Consider the following 14,296-nt stretch of genomic DNA (forward strand, 5'->3'; position numbering starts at 1 on the left):
GGCAACAAATCAAGACAAAAATGCATATTTTGTAATTTTCCATCTAACAAACGGATTATGGTTTAAATTACGCATGACACATACATTTTGTATTTTTTTTAATAAAGATAAAAATGGGCAAAAGATCATAAATAATTAACAAAGTGCCATGTAAAATCCAAAAATTGTACAGGAGGACCATTTGTTATTATTATTATTTTTTTTTTCTTTTGGAGCGATTGTCGCGCGAAACAAAAATCACGTGCTCACAGCTGCCCCTCTTTGTTCGGAAACACGAAGAGTTTTCGTGCAAAGATAAAGTGAGCGTGTATGAGCAATTTTTGCCTATGGACTACTCCGTATGAAGCATGTTTTTTTGAAAGATCTGACCGAATCTTGCTTCAAAGATTTCCTACATATCCTGGGCTAAACAGGAATCAGGTCAATGTAGTTCGGGAAGTTTTGGTAGCTGGGACTACCATGGGATTGCAATGCTTGCTGTTACTGCTGTTGCTGTTGTCACTGCTGCGTCACTGACCGCCTTATTACAACCAAAGGAAAATTGGAAACTGAACTAACTACTTATATGCATGTCAACTGCTAGTTACAAGATTCCTATCTATGATTCTTTTGCGACTTGATCTTGGGTCTTAGCTGATTCTGCTTGTAGACTCCGATCTGAATCTTGATGCTTGCGAGTTGCGGCGACTTGTTTAATCTCTGGGATACTGAGTGAGACGCGATTGGCAGGGTTCAGGACCTTAATCAAATGTTGGAGTCAATCTGCCTTCCATTTACTCCGATATCTCGGGACATCTTCTCTTTTTTTCTTTTTCTTCTTTGATTCCGAGCTGGGACTCATCTCGTGGGTCATTTCGATCCATGTGGCTCGAGGTTAGACCTGCGGGAGAAAACAAACGAACGAAATTTTCTGCCCCAGTTTCACTAAGAAAATTTCGTTAATTATTCGCCAGGAAGTTCATAAAATTGATGAAGGAAGATAAAAATGCTTAGTTCAGGATTGGAGCCCTAATACCGACTAGCTGGGGAAAAGTTCAGTTTTAGAGTTGAAACTCTAATACTGACCAACTGGGGAAAAGTTCAGCTTAGGGTTTAAAACCCTAATGCTGACTGAAGGAAAAGTTCAGTTTAGGGTTTAAAACCCTAATGCTGATTACAGGATAAAGTTCAGTTTAGGGTTTAAAACCCTAATGCTGGCTGAAGGAAAAATTCAGTTTAGGGTTTAAAACCCTAATCCTGATTAAATGGAAAAAGTTCAGTTTAGGGTTTAAAACCCTAACGCTGACTAAAAGGAAAATTAAGTTTAGGGTTTAAAACCCTAATGCTGATTGCATGGAAAAGCTCAGTTTAGGGTTTAAAACCCTAATGCTGGCTGAATGGAAAAAGTTCAGTTTAGGGTTTAAAACCCTAATGCTGACTAAAAGGAAAATTCAGTTTAGGGTTTTAAAACCCTAATGCTGACTGCATGGAAAAGCTCAGTTTAGGGTTTAAAACCCTAATGCTGGCTGAATGGAAAAAGTTCAGTTTAGGGTTTAAAACCCTAATGCTGACTAAAAGGAAAATTCAGTTTAGGGTTTAAAACCCTAATGCTGACTGCATGGAAAAGCTCAGTTTAGGGTTTAAAACCCTAATGCTGGCTGAATGGAAAAAGTTCAGTTTAGGGTTTAAAACCCTAATGCTGACTAAAAGGAAAATTCAGTTTAGGGTTTAAAAACCCTAATGCTGACTAAAAGGAAAATTCAGTTTAGGGTTTAAAACCCTAATGCTGATTGCATGGGAAAAGCTTAGTTTAGGGTTTAAAACCCTAATGCTGGCTGAATGGAAAAAGTTCAGTTTAGGGTTTAAAACTCTAATGCTGACTGAAAGAAAAATTCAGTTTAGGGTTTAAAACCCTAATGCTGATTGCATGGAAAAGCTCAGTTTAGGGTTTAAAACCCTAATACTGGCTAAATGGAAAAAGTTCAGTTTAGGGTTTAAAACCCTAATGCTGACTAAATGGAAAAAGTTCAGTTTAGGGTTTAAAACCCTAATGCTGACTAAAGGAAAAATTCAGTTTAGGGTTTAAAACCCTAATGCTGACTGGATGGGAAATCTCAGTTTAGGGTTTAAAATCCTAATGCTGGCTGAATGGAAAAAGTTCAGTTTAGGGTTTAAAACCCTAATGCTGACTAAAAGGAAAATTCAGTTTAAGGTTTAAAACCCTAATGCTGATTGCATGGAAAAGCTCAGTTTAGGGTTTAAAACCCTAATGCTGGCTGAAATGAAAAAAGTTCAGTTTAGGGTTTAAAACCCTAATGCTGACTAAAAGGAAAATTCAGTTTAGGGTTTAAAACCCTAATGCTGATGGCTGGGGACAAAATTCGAGAACAACCACTGACTTCCTTTTTTTTTTTTTTTTGAATTTTCTTACTTTAGTAAAAGAATAAAAGGGAGTTTCGTGGAAACTTACATTTCGATTGAATTCCTTATTGCCAAAATGTTTCTTGTACCCATGTACCTTCTTCTTTGGGCGACACCTGCCTCTTGCACGGTTGTCTTGGATTAAGCCTGTTTGAACTTTTCAGACAAAGAACATTTGTTAGTTCGAAAAATGACGGTCGATTTGGTGACCTTGATCGTTCCCGGTTGCCTTGTTGCGTCTTCATTTCTGTCGCGAAGCCCCGCTATTGATTTGATTCATATGTCGGAACCCTTTAGACTGCTCAAGCTTGCATTTCCATATTCTGTGATGATTTGCCTCGTAAGGCTCCTTTTCTTTTCTCTTTTTTTTTGTGTCCCGTATTGATTGGAGGTTCTCAACGGGGATTTTATTGGAGGTATTCTGTGGGAATTTGTACAAAAGGAGGCTTTGTGGGGGAATATTTACAAAGTGGATTCTTTGTGTAGATTTTGTACAATGGGGCATGCCGGGTATTTGTTTCAAAACGAGTTTCCCAGGGTTTGTTGGGGTAAGCTTGTTGGGGAATATTTACAAAGGGACTCGCTGGGGATGTGCTGAGGAAATTCCAACGGGGATTTTTTTTTTTTCATATTGGGGAGACTCTGTGGGAGATTGTACAAGGAGGGACTCTGTGGGGATTTGTACAGAGGGAGACTCGGTGGGGATTCGTCCGAAGCCGAACTTGCTGGGGGAGATTTCTCTCTTTCCTCTTTACTTTAAACACCATCAAACATCATATTCATCAGGCTTGGGCAATCGTACCAACGAAATGAGGCGTTTTCCTTCATGAGACGGGATTCCGTGCAAACAAACCTGCCACCTGCCTTTTCCGGTATATCCTGAACTTGGGGTTAAAACATAAAAGGGATTCGAAGAGAAGCAATGAAAGGAGAAAACAAATTTCAGGAAGGGAGTGTCCCTTTTGGGACGAGAAAGACTTATCTGAGGAAGATAACGCTGGCTTTAAATGACATGACATGCTCTTTGGACTGGACGCCTGACCTTCCATGAACTTGCGTTTCCCTGAACCAGAACGGATCTGTGATTCCAAACCGGTGGAGCTTTGCCGAGACCTCCTTGGGGTGGAGTCATTCATTTTAGGCCAACAGCGCCCTTTGCGGGTTTTCGCTAGCTGACCTCTCTCATTTCTCTTCTTGTCATCGCTTGATAGCACTCTTTGTGAGTTTTTACTAAACAAGCTCTCTCATTTTGGTTTCTCTACTCCCGTCGCCTCGTGGTGCCCGAAGGTTTCCACCGACGAGACTCTCTCATTTTATCTCTCTCGATTCAGAGTGTGCCGGTCTCCATTTGTGACGCTTATTGGTTTCCCACTATCTTTGGTAATTGATCTGAAGGCTTGTGCTTGGTAAAGAGAGGTGGATGATACTAACTTCTCAACTGCTTGACGTGCCCCGGTTTCAATTTTAGGGCGAATGGGATTTTATTGTTGGTGTGACTGAACCTCAGGGAGAGGCTGCCTACGTATCCTTTCGGAATCAAGTCAAACGTAGTTCAGGCCTCAATCAATTTTTTTTTTTTTTGTAAGCGGCTCAAAGGTTTGTAGAGAGAATTGGGTAGTGTTTGGGGAGTAGTGGGGAATAAAACCTTCGTCATTTTCAAATGTGTCAGGACCACTGGAGTATGATTTAGACGTAGTATCTCTTGACTGCATCTGCATTTACTGCTGTGTCGGGGTCATTTCCTTCAATATCACCTAAATACAATGCTTCTCTTGGCAATATCTTCCTTATGATGTATGGGCCTTTCCAATTTGGAGCAAACTTCCCCTTTGCTTCCTCATGATGCGGCAGAATACGCCTTAGTACCAACTGACCTACTTCGAAATTCCTGGGCCGGACTTTCTTGTTGTAAGCACGGGCCATTCTTCGTTGGTACAACTGTCCGTGACAAACTGCGGCCATTCGCTTTTCATCAATCAAAGTCAATTGCTCTAGCCGAGTCTTGACCCACTCGCTGTCTTCGATTTCTGCTTCGACGATGGTTCGAAGCGAAGGAATTTCTACCTCTGCCGGTATTACAGCCTCGGTCCCATAAACCAAAAGATAAGGAGTCGCCCCTACTGATGTGCGTACCGTAGTGCGGTACCCCAACAATGCAAATGGTAACTGCTCATGCCACTGTCGGGAACTTTGGATGGTCTTCCTCAAAATCTTCTTGATGTTTTTGTTTGCCGCTTCCACAGCACCATTGGCCTTTGGCCGATAAGGCGTGGAATTCCTATGCGTTATCTTGAATTGCTCGCATACATCTCCCATCAAGTGACTGTTCAAGTTTGCTGCGTTATCTGTAATGATAGTCGCAGGAATACCGAAACGACAGATAAGATTTGAGTGTACAAAATCCACCACAGCTTTCTTAGTGACCGACTTGAGAGTGACAGCCTCTACCCATTTTGTGAAGTAGTCTATGGCAACCAGTATAAACCTGTGTCCATTCGAGGCCTTTGGTTCAATTGGTCCAATGACGTCCATGCCCCAAGCGACAAATGGCCAAGGTGCGGACATGGGATGCAGTTCCGTGGGAGGTGCATGAATCAAATCACCGTGCACCTGACACTGATGACACTTCCGAACGAAGCTAAAGCAATCCTTTTCCATGGTCATCCAGTAATAACCTGCTCGAAGGATTTTCTTCGCTAAGACATACCCGTTCATGTGAGGTCCGCACACACCTGCGTGTACTTCGTGCATGATCTTTCTCGCTTCCTCGATATCGACACATCTTAGGAGATTGAGGTCCGGGGTCCTCTTATATAACAATTCACCGCTCAGAAAGAAACCACTTGCATGTCGCCTAATGGTCCTCTTTTGATCTCCAGTAGCGTGCTCGGGGTATTCTTGCGTCTTCAGGAACCTCTTGATGTCATGGTACCAAGGCTGCGTATTTGATCCCGCCTCGATTACACTGCAGTAACCGTGTCTTTCCTTGATTTGGATTTCCAAAGGATCGACGTGGGCGTTGCCCGGGTAGGGTAGCATTGAAGCCAAAGTAGCAAGTGCATCTGCCAGTTCATTGTGACACCTCGGGATATACCTGAACTCTATTGATGTAAAGCGCTTGCTGAGGTCCTCTACATGCTGTCGGTAAGGGATAAGCTTGACATCCCGAGTTTCCCATTCGCCTTGAGCTTGCCGGATAATCAGGTCAGAATCTCCCATAATCAGTAAGTTTTCGACATCCTGATCGATTGCCATATGCATGCCCATGATGCAGGCTTCATACTCAACTGTATTATTTGTGCAAAAGAAACGAAGTCTAGCTGTGGCGGGATAATGCTGACCAGAAGGCGAGATTAAAATTGCTACAATCCCTACACCCTTGGCGTTCACGGCTCCATCAAAGAACATCTTCCAAACATGAGCTTCCTCTGAAACCACCTCTACGGTGTTTACTTCTTCATCTGGAAAGTAGGTATCCAATGGCTGGTATTCCTCATCGACCGGATTTTCGGCCAAATGATCTGCTAACGCCTGGGCTTTCATTGCCGTGCGAGTGACATAGACTATGTCGAATTCCGTAAGCAAGATTTGCCATTTAGCCAGTCTCCCAGTAGGCATTGGTTTCTGAAATATATACTTCAAAGGATCCAACCTGCTTATGAGGAACGTAGTGTGGGCTTGGAGATAATGTCTCAGCTTTTGAGCAACCCATGTGAGAGCGCAGCATGTCCTTTCCAGCAGAGTGTATTTGGCCTCGTAGCCGGTGAATTTCTTGCTCAAGTAGTAGATTGCTTGCTCCTTTTTCCCGGTTATGTCGTGTTGCCCGAGGATGCAACCGAAAGAGTTCTCCAAGACTGTTAGATACAAGAAAAGTGGCCTCCCTGGTTCTGGAGGGACCAAGACTGGGGGATTCGAAAAGTATTCTTTGACTTTATCAAAGGCTTCTTGACACTCAGTTGTCCATTTAATCGCCGCATCTTTCCTTAACAGCTTGAATATGGGCTCACACGTGCTTGTCAGCTGGGCAATAAACCGACTGATGTAGTTCAACCTGCCCAAAAGACTCATCACGTCTTTCTTTGTTCTTGGAGGAGGCAAATCTCTGATGGATTTTATCTTAGTTGGATCTAGCTCGATACCTCTCCTGCTTACGATGAAACCCAAAAGTTTGCCCGACGGAACTCCGAAAGCGCATTTGGCTGGATTTAGCTTCAAGTCATACTTCCTTAGCCTCTCGAAGAATTTCCTCAAGTCTTGGATGTGGTTATCCTGCGTCCTGGACTTGACTATCACATCGTCCACGTACACCTCTATTTCCTGATGCATCATGTCATGGAAAATGGCAGTCATGGCCCTCATGTAAGTAGCCCCAGCATTCTTCAGACCAAATGGCATGACCCGGTAACAGTAGGTGCCCCAAGGCGTGGTGAAGGCAGTTTTCTCGGCGTCCTCTTCATCCATCAATACCTGATGATACCCAGCATAACAATCTACAAAAGACTGTATCTCGTGTTTGGCGCAATTATCAACGAGGATGTGGATGTTGGGCAGCGGGAAATTATCTTTAGGACTTGCTCTGTTCAAATCTCGGTAATCTACACATACTCGAGTTTTCCCGTCCTTTTTTGGTACTGGAACCACATTCGCCAACCATGTTGTATATTGGACTACCCGAATCACTCCCGTTTTCAGTTGTTTGGTGATCTCCTCTTTAATCTTGTCACTGACCTCAGTTTTGAACTTTCGTTGCTTTTGTTGAACTGGAGGACAATCAGGATGAATCGGCAATTTATGAACCACTAGATCAACACCTAGCCCCGGCATGTCATCATATGACCAAGCAAACACGTCTTTAAATTCAAAAAGAAGTTGAATTATCGCCTCTCGCGTTTTCTTGTCCGTGTGAATGCTTATCTTGGTCTCCCGGATTTCTTCCGGGGTTCCTAAATTTACCGGTTCAGTGTCATTCAGATTTGGCTTAGGTTTATTCTCGAAATATTCCAACTCTCGGTTTATCTCCCTAAAAGCCTCTTCCGCATCATATTCTGGTTCTGGGTTCATTAATTCGCAGTTAAATAGCTCATTGTGATCTGGGCGTGAAGTCCGCAAGCATGTCATATTTAAAGCCGCATTATTAGGACTGAAAAGGAAGATGAAAGGAAAACTAATAAAAATTAGAACAAAAGAAAGAATGAGAATGCAATGATGATTTTTTTTTTATTTTCTTTGGAAAGTTGGAAGACAACAATGTTTACAACCAGGAATTCAAAACAACAATTGAAGAGAAGAAAACGTTCAAGTTATGTCCTGGAGATAACTTGTGACACAGGAAAGGTGGCAGGACAGGTCTACCCGGACTTCCGTCTAGTCGGGAATGGCGTGGCCTCCCAGTTTTGAAGTTGGGCGTTCGGCCCCATGTACAGCATCTCAGCAGTGCTTGTGCCTTCACCTGGTTGAACCATGTGGACCTCGTAGAGCATCTTTCTCATCGCCCCACATATCTCCTCGATTTCCTCAGCTGTGAAGATCTCCATCATCTTCTTCTTCGGCGTACCTTGGCCTGATGAAAGTTGCATATAAATCTGGCAGTGGTCGAGGTAACTTCCAACCCTCATTTTTCCTTTTCTTTGCCCACTCTTCGTCTGCTGGAGTAGGTTTGAAACCTAGTCCAAAAGGTTTCTTGGTGACTGGCAAGGTAATGGGTTCTGTTATTCCCTGAAGGGTTCGTCCAAGCCCCTTCCCTGGCCTAAATCCGTGCCGGATCATCTCTTTGGCCACCATAACCGAGGCGTTAGACAAGAAAGGCTGGGGGCAGGGTATTCCCTCTTCGTGCTGCTCTGCCAGTACAATCTCGAAAGCTTGATAGACCGTATGTTCGCTCCCTTCTCTCGGTTCAAGATATGGGATGGATGGGTCCCGATAAATAGCATGCTCATCTTCCCCATGGACCACGATCTCTCTGTCTTCGTACTCGAACTTCACCATCTGGTGAAGAGTGGAAGGCACGGCTCCTGCCGCATGGATCCAAGGTCTGCCAAGGAGAAAATTGTAGGATGTATCCATGTCGAGCACCTGGAAGGTTACTTGAAATTCGACTGGTCCTATGACCAACAACAGGTCTATTTCTCCCATGGTATCTCTCTTGATGCCGTCGAAAGCCCTTACGCAGACATTGTTGGGTCGGATTCTTCCGGTCCCAATTTCCATTCTTTGTAGCGTGGAGAGCGGGCAAATGTCAACGCCTGAGCCTCCATCCAACATTACCCGCTTGACATAATAGTCTTCGCATTTAACTGTTAGATGCAAAGCCTTGTTGTGTGCCGCTCCTTCCGGGGGTAGATCGTTCTTGCTGAAAGAGATTTGGTTGACGGCGAAGAATCTTTCTGTCATCCGCTCTAATTGCTCAACCGAGGTTTCAACTAGCACATATGCTTCATTCAGGGTCTTCAGTAAGATCTTTTGATGCTCGGCCGACCTCATCAATAATAATAGCATGGACACTTGCTCGGGGTACTTGCGCAGTTGATCTATCACTTCGTAATCCGGCATTTTCATTTGTTGGAAGAACACTTCTGCTTCTTCAACACTTACGGGCTTCTTTGGCGGGAAGCGCCTTTGTGTGGCGTTGTTCAGTTCTTGGGTGTTTGAATACCTTCCAATGAAAGTATTTTCTGGAAGTTCTCCCATGACCTCTTTACCTTTGTACATTACCAAAGTCTTTTGATAATTCCACGGCACTGTGGACGGGTTGGTCATTGGCTTTTGTGGCACGCGTCCGATAACCACTGGCTCATTCAGCCGAGGTGGTTGAATCGTCCCCCGGACCACATAGGCCCCTTTCGGCACGTACATAGGTTTTGTCTTTTTGATTGCGAAGTTCTGCGTCTTCTCAGCTCGACCTCGTGGTATGTAAAGAACTCCATCCCCTACCGGTACCACTTTCTTCTCCACCTTCTTTTCAAGTTCTTTCTTTATAGCCTTGGCCTCCTCCCCCTTTTCTGGTTTCTGGTCTGTCTCAGGCCTTTTCCCCGTGTCGACAATGGCAATTATGGCTTTCAGAGCAGGGTCGAACTCTTTGTCTTCACAAATCATTCCGATCAGCGGCCCATTATTGTGAGCAGGTAATGGATTGTTAGTTACATTCGGGATCTCCTCGTCCCTTAGCACTATTTTCCCTTGCTCTATCAAATTTTCGACCACTCTTTTCAACGACCAGCAGTCATTTGTATCATGTCCCTCGGCCCCTGAATGATAGGCGCATCTGACTCCAGCTTTGTAAGAAGGTGACGTCGGGTTTTGCCTTGTTTGAGGGATTGGTTGCAAGAAACCCAACTGGACCAGCTTTGGGAACAAAGTTGAGTATGGCTCACCGATGGGCGTGAAAGTCCGCCTTCTGGGTGGCTCCTGAGGGCGGAAGTTATTCTGCGGGGGTTGTGGGTTATAGTGGTTGCGGTAAGGAGGCTGATTTCTGGGAGGTGGAGCTGGGCCACGGTTGGCTTGTTGTGGTGGATGGGCATAAGGCTGGGCATTCATGACCATATAAGGTTGATGATCATATGCCAAATTTGAGTGGGGGTAGTAGTGTTGTGGGGTTCTTTCCGGGAAACGGGGCCTGGGATGACGATACTCCCTTGCTTCCGAGGCTGCCATAGTTGTTTCTTCTTTCTTCTTCCCTTTGGTCATTCCTCCGGACCCGCTTTGGACGGCCTGAGAGGTTGCCCTTATGGCTGCTTGACTCAGAATCCTACCTGTTTTCAGACCATTTTCCACCATCTCTCCAATCTTGATCACTTCCGCGAATGGCTTACCCATGACTGACATCATGTTTTGGAAATAGTCAGACTCTTGAGCCTGGAGAAAGGTAGTGACCATTTCCACTTCATCCATGAGAGGTTTCACTCTCGACGCCTGTTCACGCCACTTAATAGCATATTCCCTGAAGCTTTCTGAAGGTTTCTTCTTCAAATTCGACAGCGAATTTCGGTCTGGTGCAATGTCGATGTTATACTGGAATTGTTTCACAAAATCTCTGGCGAGATCATCCCATATATGCCATCGGGACATTTCCTGGTCCATATACCATTCCGAGGCTATCCCTACTAGACTTTCCCCAAAATATGCCATTAGCAGTTCTTCTTTTCCGCCGGCTCCCCGCAATTGGTTGCAGTATTTCTTAAGATGTGCAATGGGGTCACCGTGCCCATCGTATTTCTCGAACTTCGGGGTCTTGAAACCCGCTGGCAGGTGCACGTGAGGGAACATGCATAGGTCGGCGTAAGAGACGCTCTTCTGTCCGCTCAATCCTTGCATATTCTTCAAACTTTGTTCAAGGCTTCTCATTCTCTTGGCAATCTCATTTTGTTCTGCAATTCTGGGGTTCTGATCCTGCCCGGGTGCAAGCTCGCACTGAGGCGGTAGAGGATTAGTGCTGGTAGCGAACCTAGTTGGTTCCATTGAGAACGATGGTGCTTGGAATGTAAAAGAGGATGAGTCAAAGCTTGGCTTGTACGTGGTAGGCTGTGCCGTAATCGGGCAAGGCGATGCAGTAAAGATGTTCATGCTTGCATCAGTGGATGACATTCGGGGATGAGGCTCAGAAGGCGATCCAGCAGAGAAGGCTGAGGTGGCTGGGTGCCAGAATGGGGTAGCAGGATAATTTATGGGGACATTAGAAGTCCCACTTGACCTGGAGAATAATTCAGGGAATCCGGGGGCGACACTTGGCGGCTCTTTTCCATTATTCCAATCGTCCAGCATTTCCAACATGCGGAGCCGTAGGATTCTATTTTCCTCCCCAGTTGTGGATTCAGGTGTGAGGACGGCTGAGATCGAGCTCTCCTCGGAAACAAGGATTGTTTGCAATGAAATTTCTGAAGACATTTCCACCCTTCCTTTTGACCGGGTGAAGTAAGTGTGAGTACTGTTTCTGGTCCTAACAACAGGTAGTTGAACACTTCTCCTTGACCTCGTGAAATATGAGTGCGAGGCCAGACTTTCACCAAACCAACCGTCTTTTCAAAAACCCTGAATACTCAACGACAAACGCACGGTTAATTTGTAGCAAATAACAGATAGTTAATCTCACGTTGGGCATGATGCACCTGTACAGTTAAGTGGATTACTATATGTTTGCCACGAGAGCATGCGTCATTCCGACATTTTTCCTCTTATTAGTTTTTCCCCTTCTTTTCTTGTTCTTTTTCTTTTTTTTTTTGTTTTTCTTTTATGTTTTTTTTGTTTTTTTTATTTTGCAGTAATAGAAATGCGACCGGATCCGATGAGGATTGCCTACGTATCACGATGCCTACGTGAATCAGATCATTACGTAGTTCGAAAAACACAAATGAGCGTAAAAGAAGAAACCTCTTTATTGTTGAAATGGTCTATTACAAACTACATTTTGCAAAAGAAAGAGCGAACTTTGAAAATAAACCTAGACTCAAAATAGACTAAAAATCACCCTGATGGGAAAAACAAGCAGAAGATGCTGAGATACAGATTTGACCTATGAGTGCATTATGGTTTTGAAAATTGGTGTCCGCGGGGCATCGTTCGGCCTCACCGCGGTCCTAGGTGTGAGATCCCTCTCAAGTTGCTCCAGCTCATGCATAGTCTGCTTGATATAACCCATTACTGCCGAGAGGACGGTAACGCTGGACATGTTCTCACATCGTAGACATCGTCTGGTGATGGCATGGGCAATGGCCTTGATCCTATCTCTGGTTTGCTTCTTCTCTACGAGTAGGCGTTTTATCTGATCGCTGTATATCTTGAAGACTTGAGCATCCTGTACATGCTGATGCTTCAGTCGCCGTACTTCCAACTTCATCTGGGCTATTGAGTCGTGCCAGTATCTGCTCTCAATTTGGAAATCCTTGGCCTGATTAACTGCTTTGATCTCAAGTGCAGCCATTTCTCTCTTTATTTTAGCAACAGTTTTCTCGTGGTCGCCTTCCAATTGATTCAGGTATCGGCGATGCTTATCTACTCTTGTATCCCACTGTGCCCTGGGCTCGGCTATGACGTTTTCAGATTTCTCCAAATCATCTTGCCATTCCCTGATTTCACTTTTTATCTGCTCGTCTGATCGACGCCTTGGCTGTTTATCTGCATCCACCCTTATCTGTTTGATCTGGGCTTTGAGCATTTCGTTTTCCTGAATCAACCCATTCCGCTCTCCCAGATTGGTAGCAACTTGTGCGTTGTGCTCATATTTCAAGCTTCCCACTTGTTGCTTTAACCTGCTGATTTCGGCGCAATAGCCTCTTTCCTTCGCTAACCAATCCCACTGCCTTTGCGATGATTCGGTGAAATTCCGGATGTGGGGTCTCTTAGCTGGCCTTTCATGCTCAAGTTCCCTTCTATACCATGCAAGGTAACCTGGCGCCGTCTCTCCTTTGGCTCGATCCCGCACGCAAGTATCTGATTTCAAATATTGACACTCACTCCAGATTTGGCGAATCTTTGCTTCTGGGAATTGTCCGTTAGGACTTATCTCAACTGCTTGAGTGCTAAGATCTTCCTCATGAGGTACTGTCTGGCATCTTCCGAACTGTCTCAAAACTCGGCAGGGTGCGTAAGGTTGAATGCTCTTAAGCCCCATCAGTAAGAAATAAGTTTTAGCTGCCGACATATATAGGATCTCATCAACAGGCAACCATCCTAGCGTCCATTGTATTTGGCTGGCAGTAAGAGCTTGAAAGAACGAGGTCCATGCCAGGACTCCTTTGGGCAAACTGATCTCTTTGGTTCTCGTGTAAGATTCTTCTATGCAGGTCTTTTCCGGGGAACCATGGCTCAAAATCTCGGAATGATGGCAGAGGTGCTCGGTCATCCATATCTGTAGGAGCAAGTTACAACCTTCGAAGAAATTTCCCCCAGCTTTACAAGCTGTAAGAGCTCGAAAGATGTCAGATACCACCATTGGCGCGAGAGTACTGTCACTTTGCGTGAGTAAAGTGCTGACGACCCCGGATATCTTCAGATCAATGTTTCTGTCTTTCCTTGGAAATACCAGAAGGCCCAGGAACATCATCATGAAAGCTACCCGTCTGTGCTTGTCCCACTTCTGACGAACTCCTTTGCTGCACAGTTTGTTGATTGGATTATTGAATCCCCCCTCATGACCGTACCTATCATATATGAAGCATGGAGTACAAAATCCGGCTGCCAGATCCGGGTTGTGGACTGTTCTAGGTATCTTCAATGAATCTAGGAACCGATGTACCGTGACGACTCTTGGGGCGACCAAGTATTTTTCCCTCAAGGGAAGTTCAGTATTCCCGATGTATCCGGCCATTTCTTCCAAAGTCGGGGTGAGTTCAAAATCAGAGAAATGGAAAACATTGTGCGCCGGGTCCCAATAGGTAACCAAAGCTCTTATGATATCTCCCCGAGGCTGGATTTCCAACAAACCCACAAGACCTTTCAGATATTTCTTAACCTCGTTTTGTCCTTCAACACCTAGATCATTCCACCATAGCCGTAACTTGACAGGGATTTTGGTCATTATTGAAAAATGTTCATTTTGCATCGTGCTCATCCTGCACATTTATTAAGGTGATTTCAACAAAAAATGATTTTGACTCAAAATGTTTTAATAGAGGGGATCAAGTTTTGAACACGGCCTTTAAACACTTCGGAGATGAAGATTTTAAGGCTGTGTGGGTCAAATGGGCAAAAAATGCTAAACAAGACCCAAAGGTGGTTGTTTATGCAAAGTCAGCCTTCCGGCGTCCCTTTTCGGAATCATTCGGCTATTTATGTCAAAACAGCGTCACCTGACTTATTTACGACTTTTTTTAAAAAAATTTGACACATCTCTTTTTTATTTATTTATTTATTTATTGATTTTGGCTATTTTAGCAAAAATGGGGGTTGAACCCGACGAGGGTTG

Source organism: Nicotiana sylvestris, chromosome 3 (assembly GCF_000393655.2).
Source record: "Nicotiana sylvestris chromosome 3, ASM39365v2, whole genome shotgun sequence".
Taxonomy (NCBI): Eukaryota; Viridiplantae; Streptophyta; class Magnoliopsida; order Solanales; family Solanaceae; genus Nicotiana; species Nicotiana sylvestris.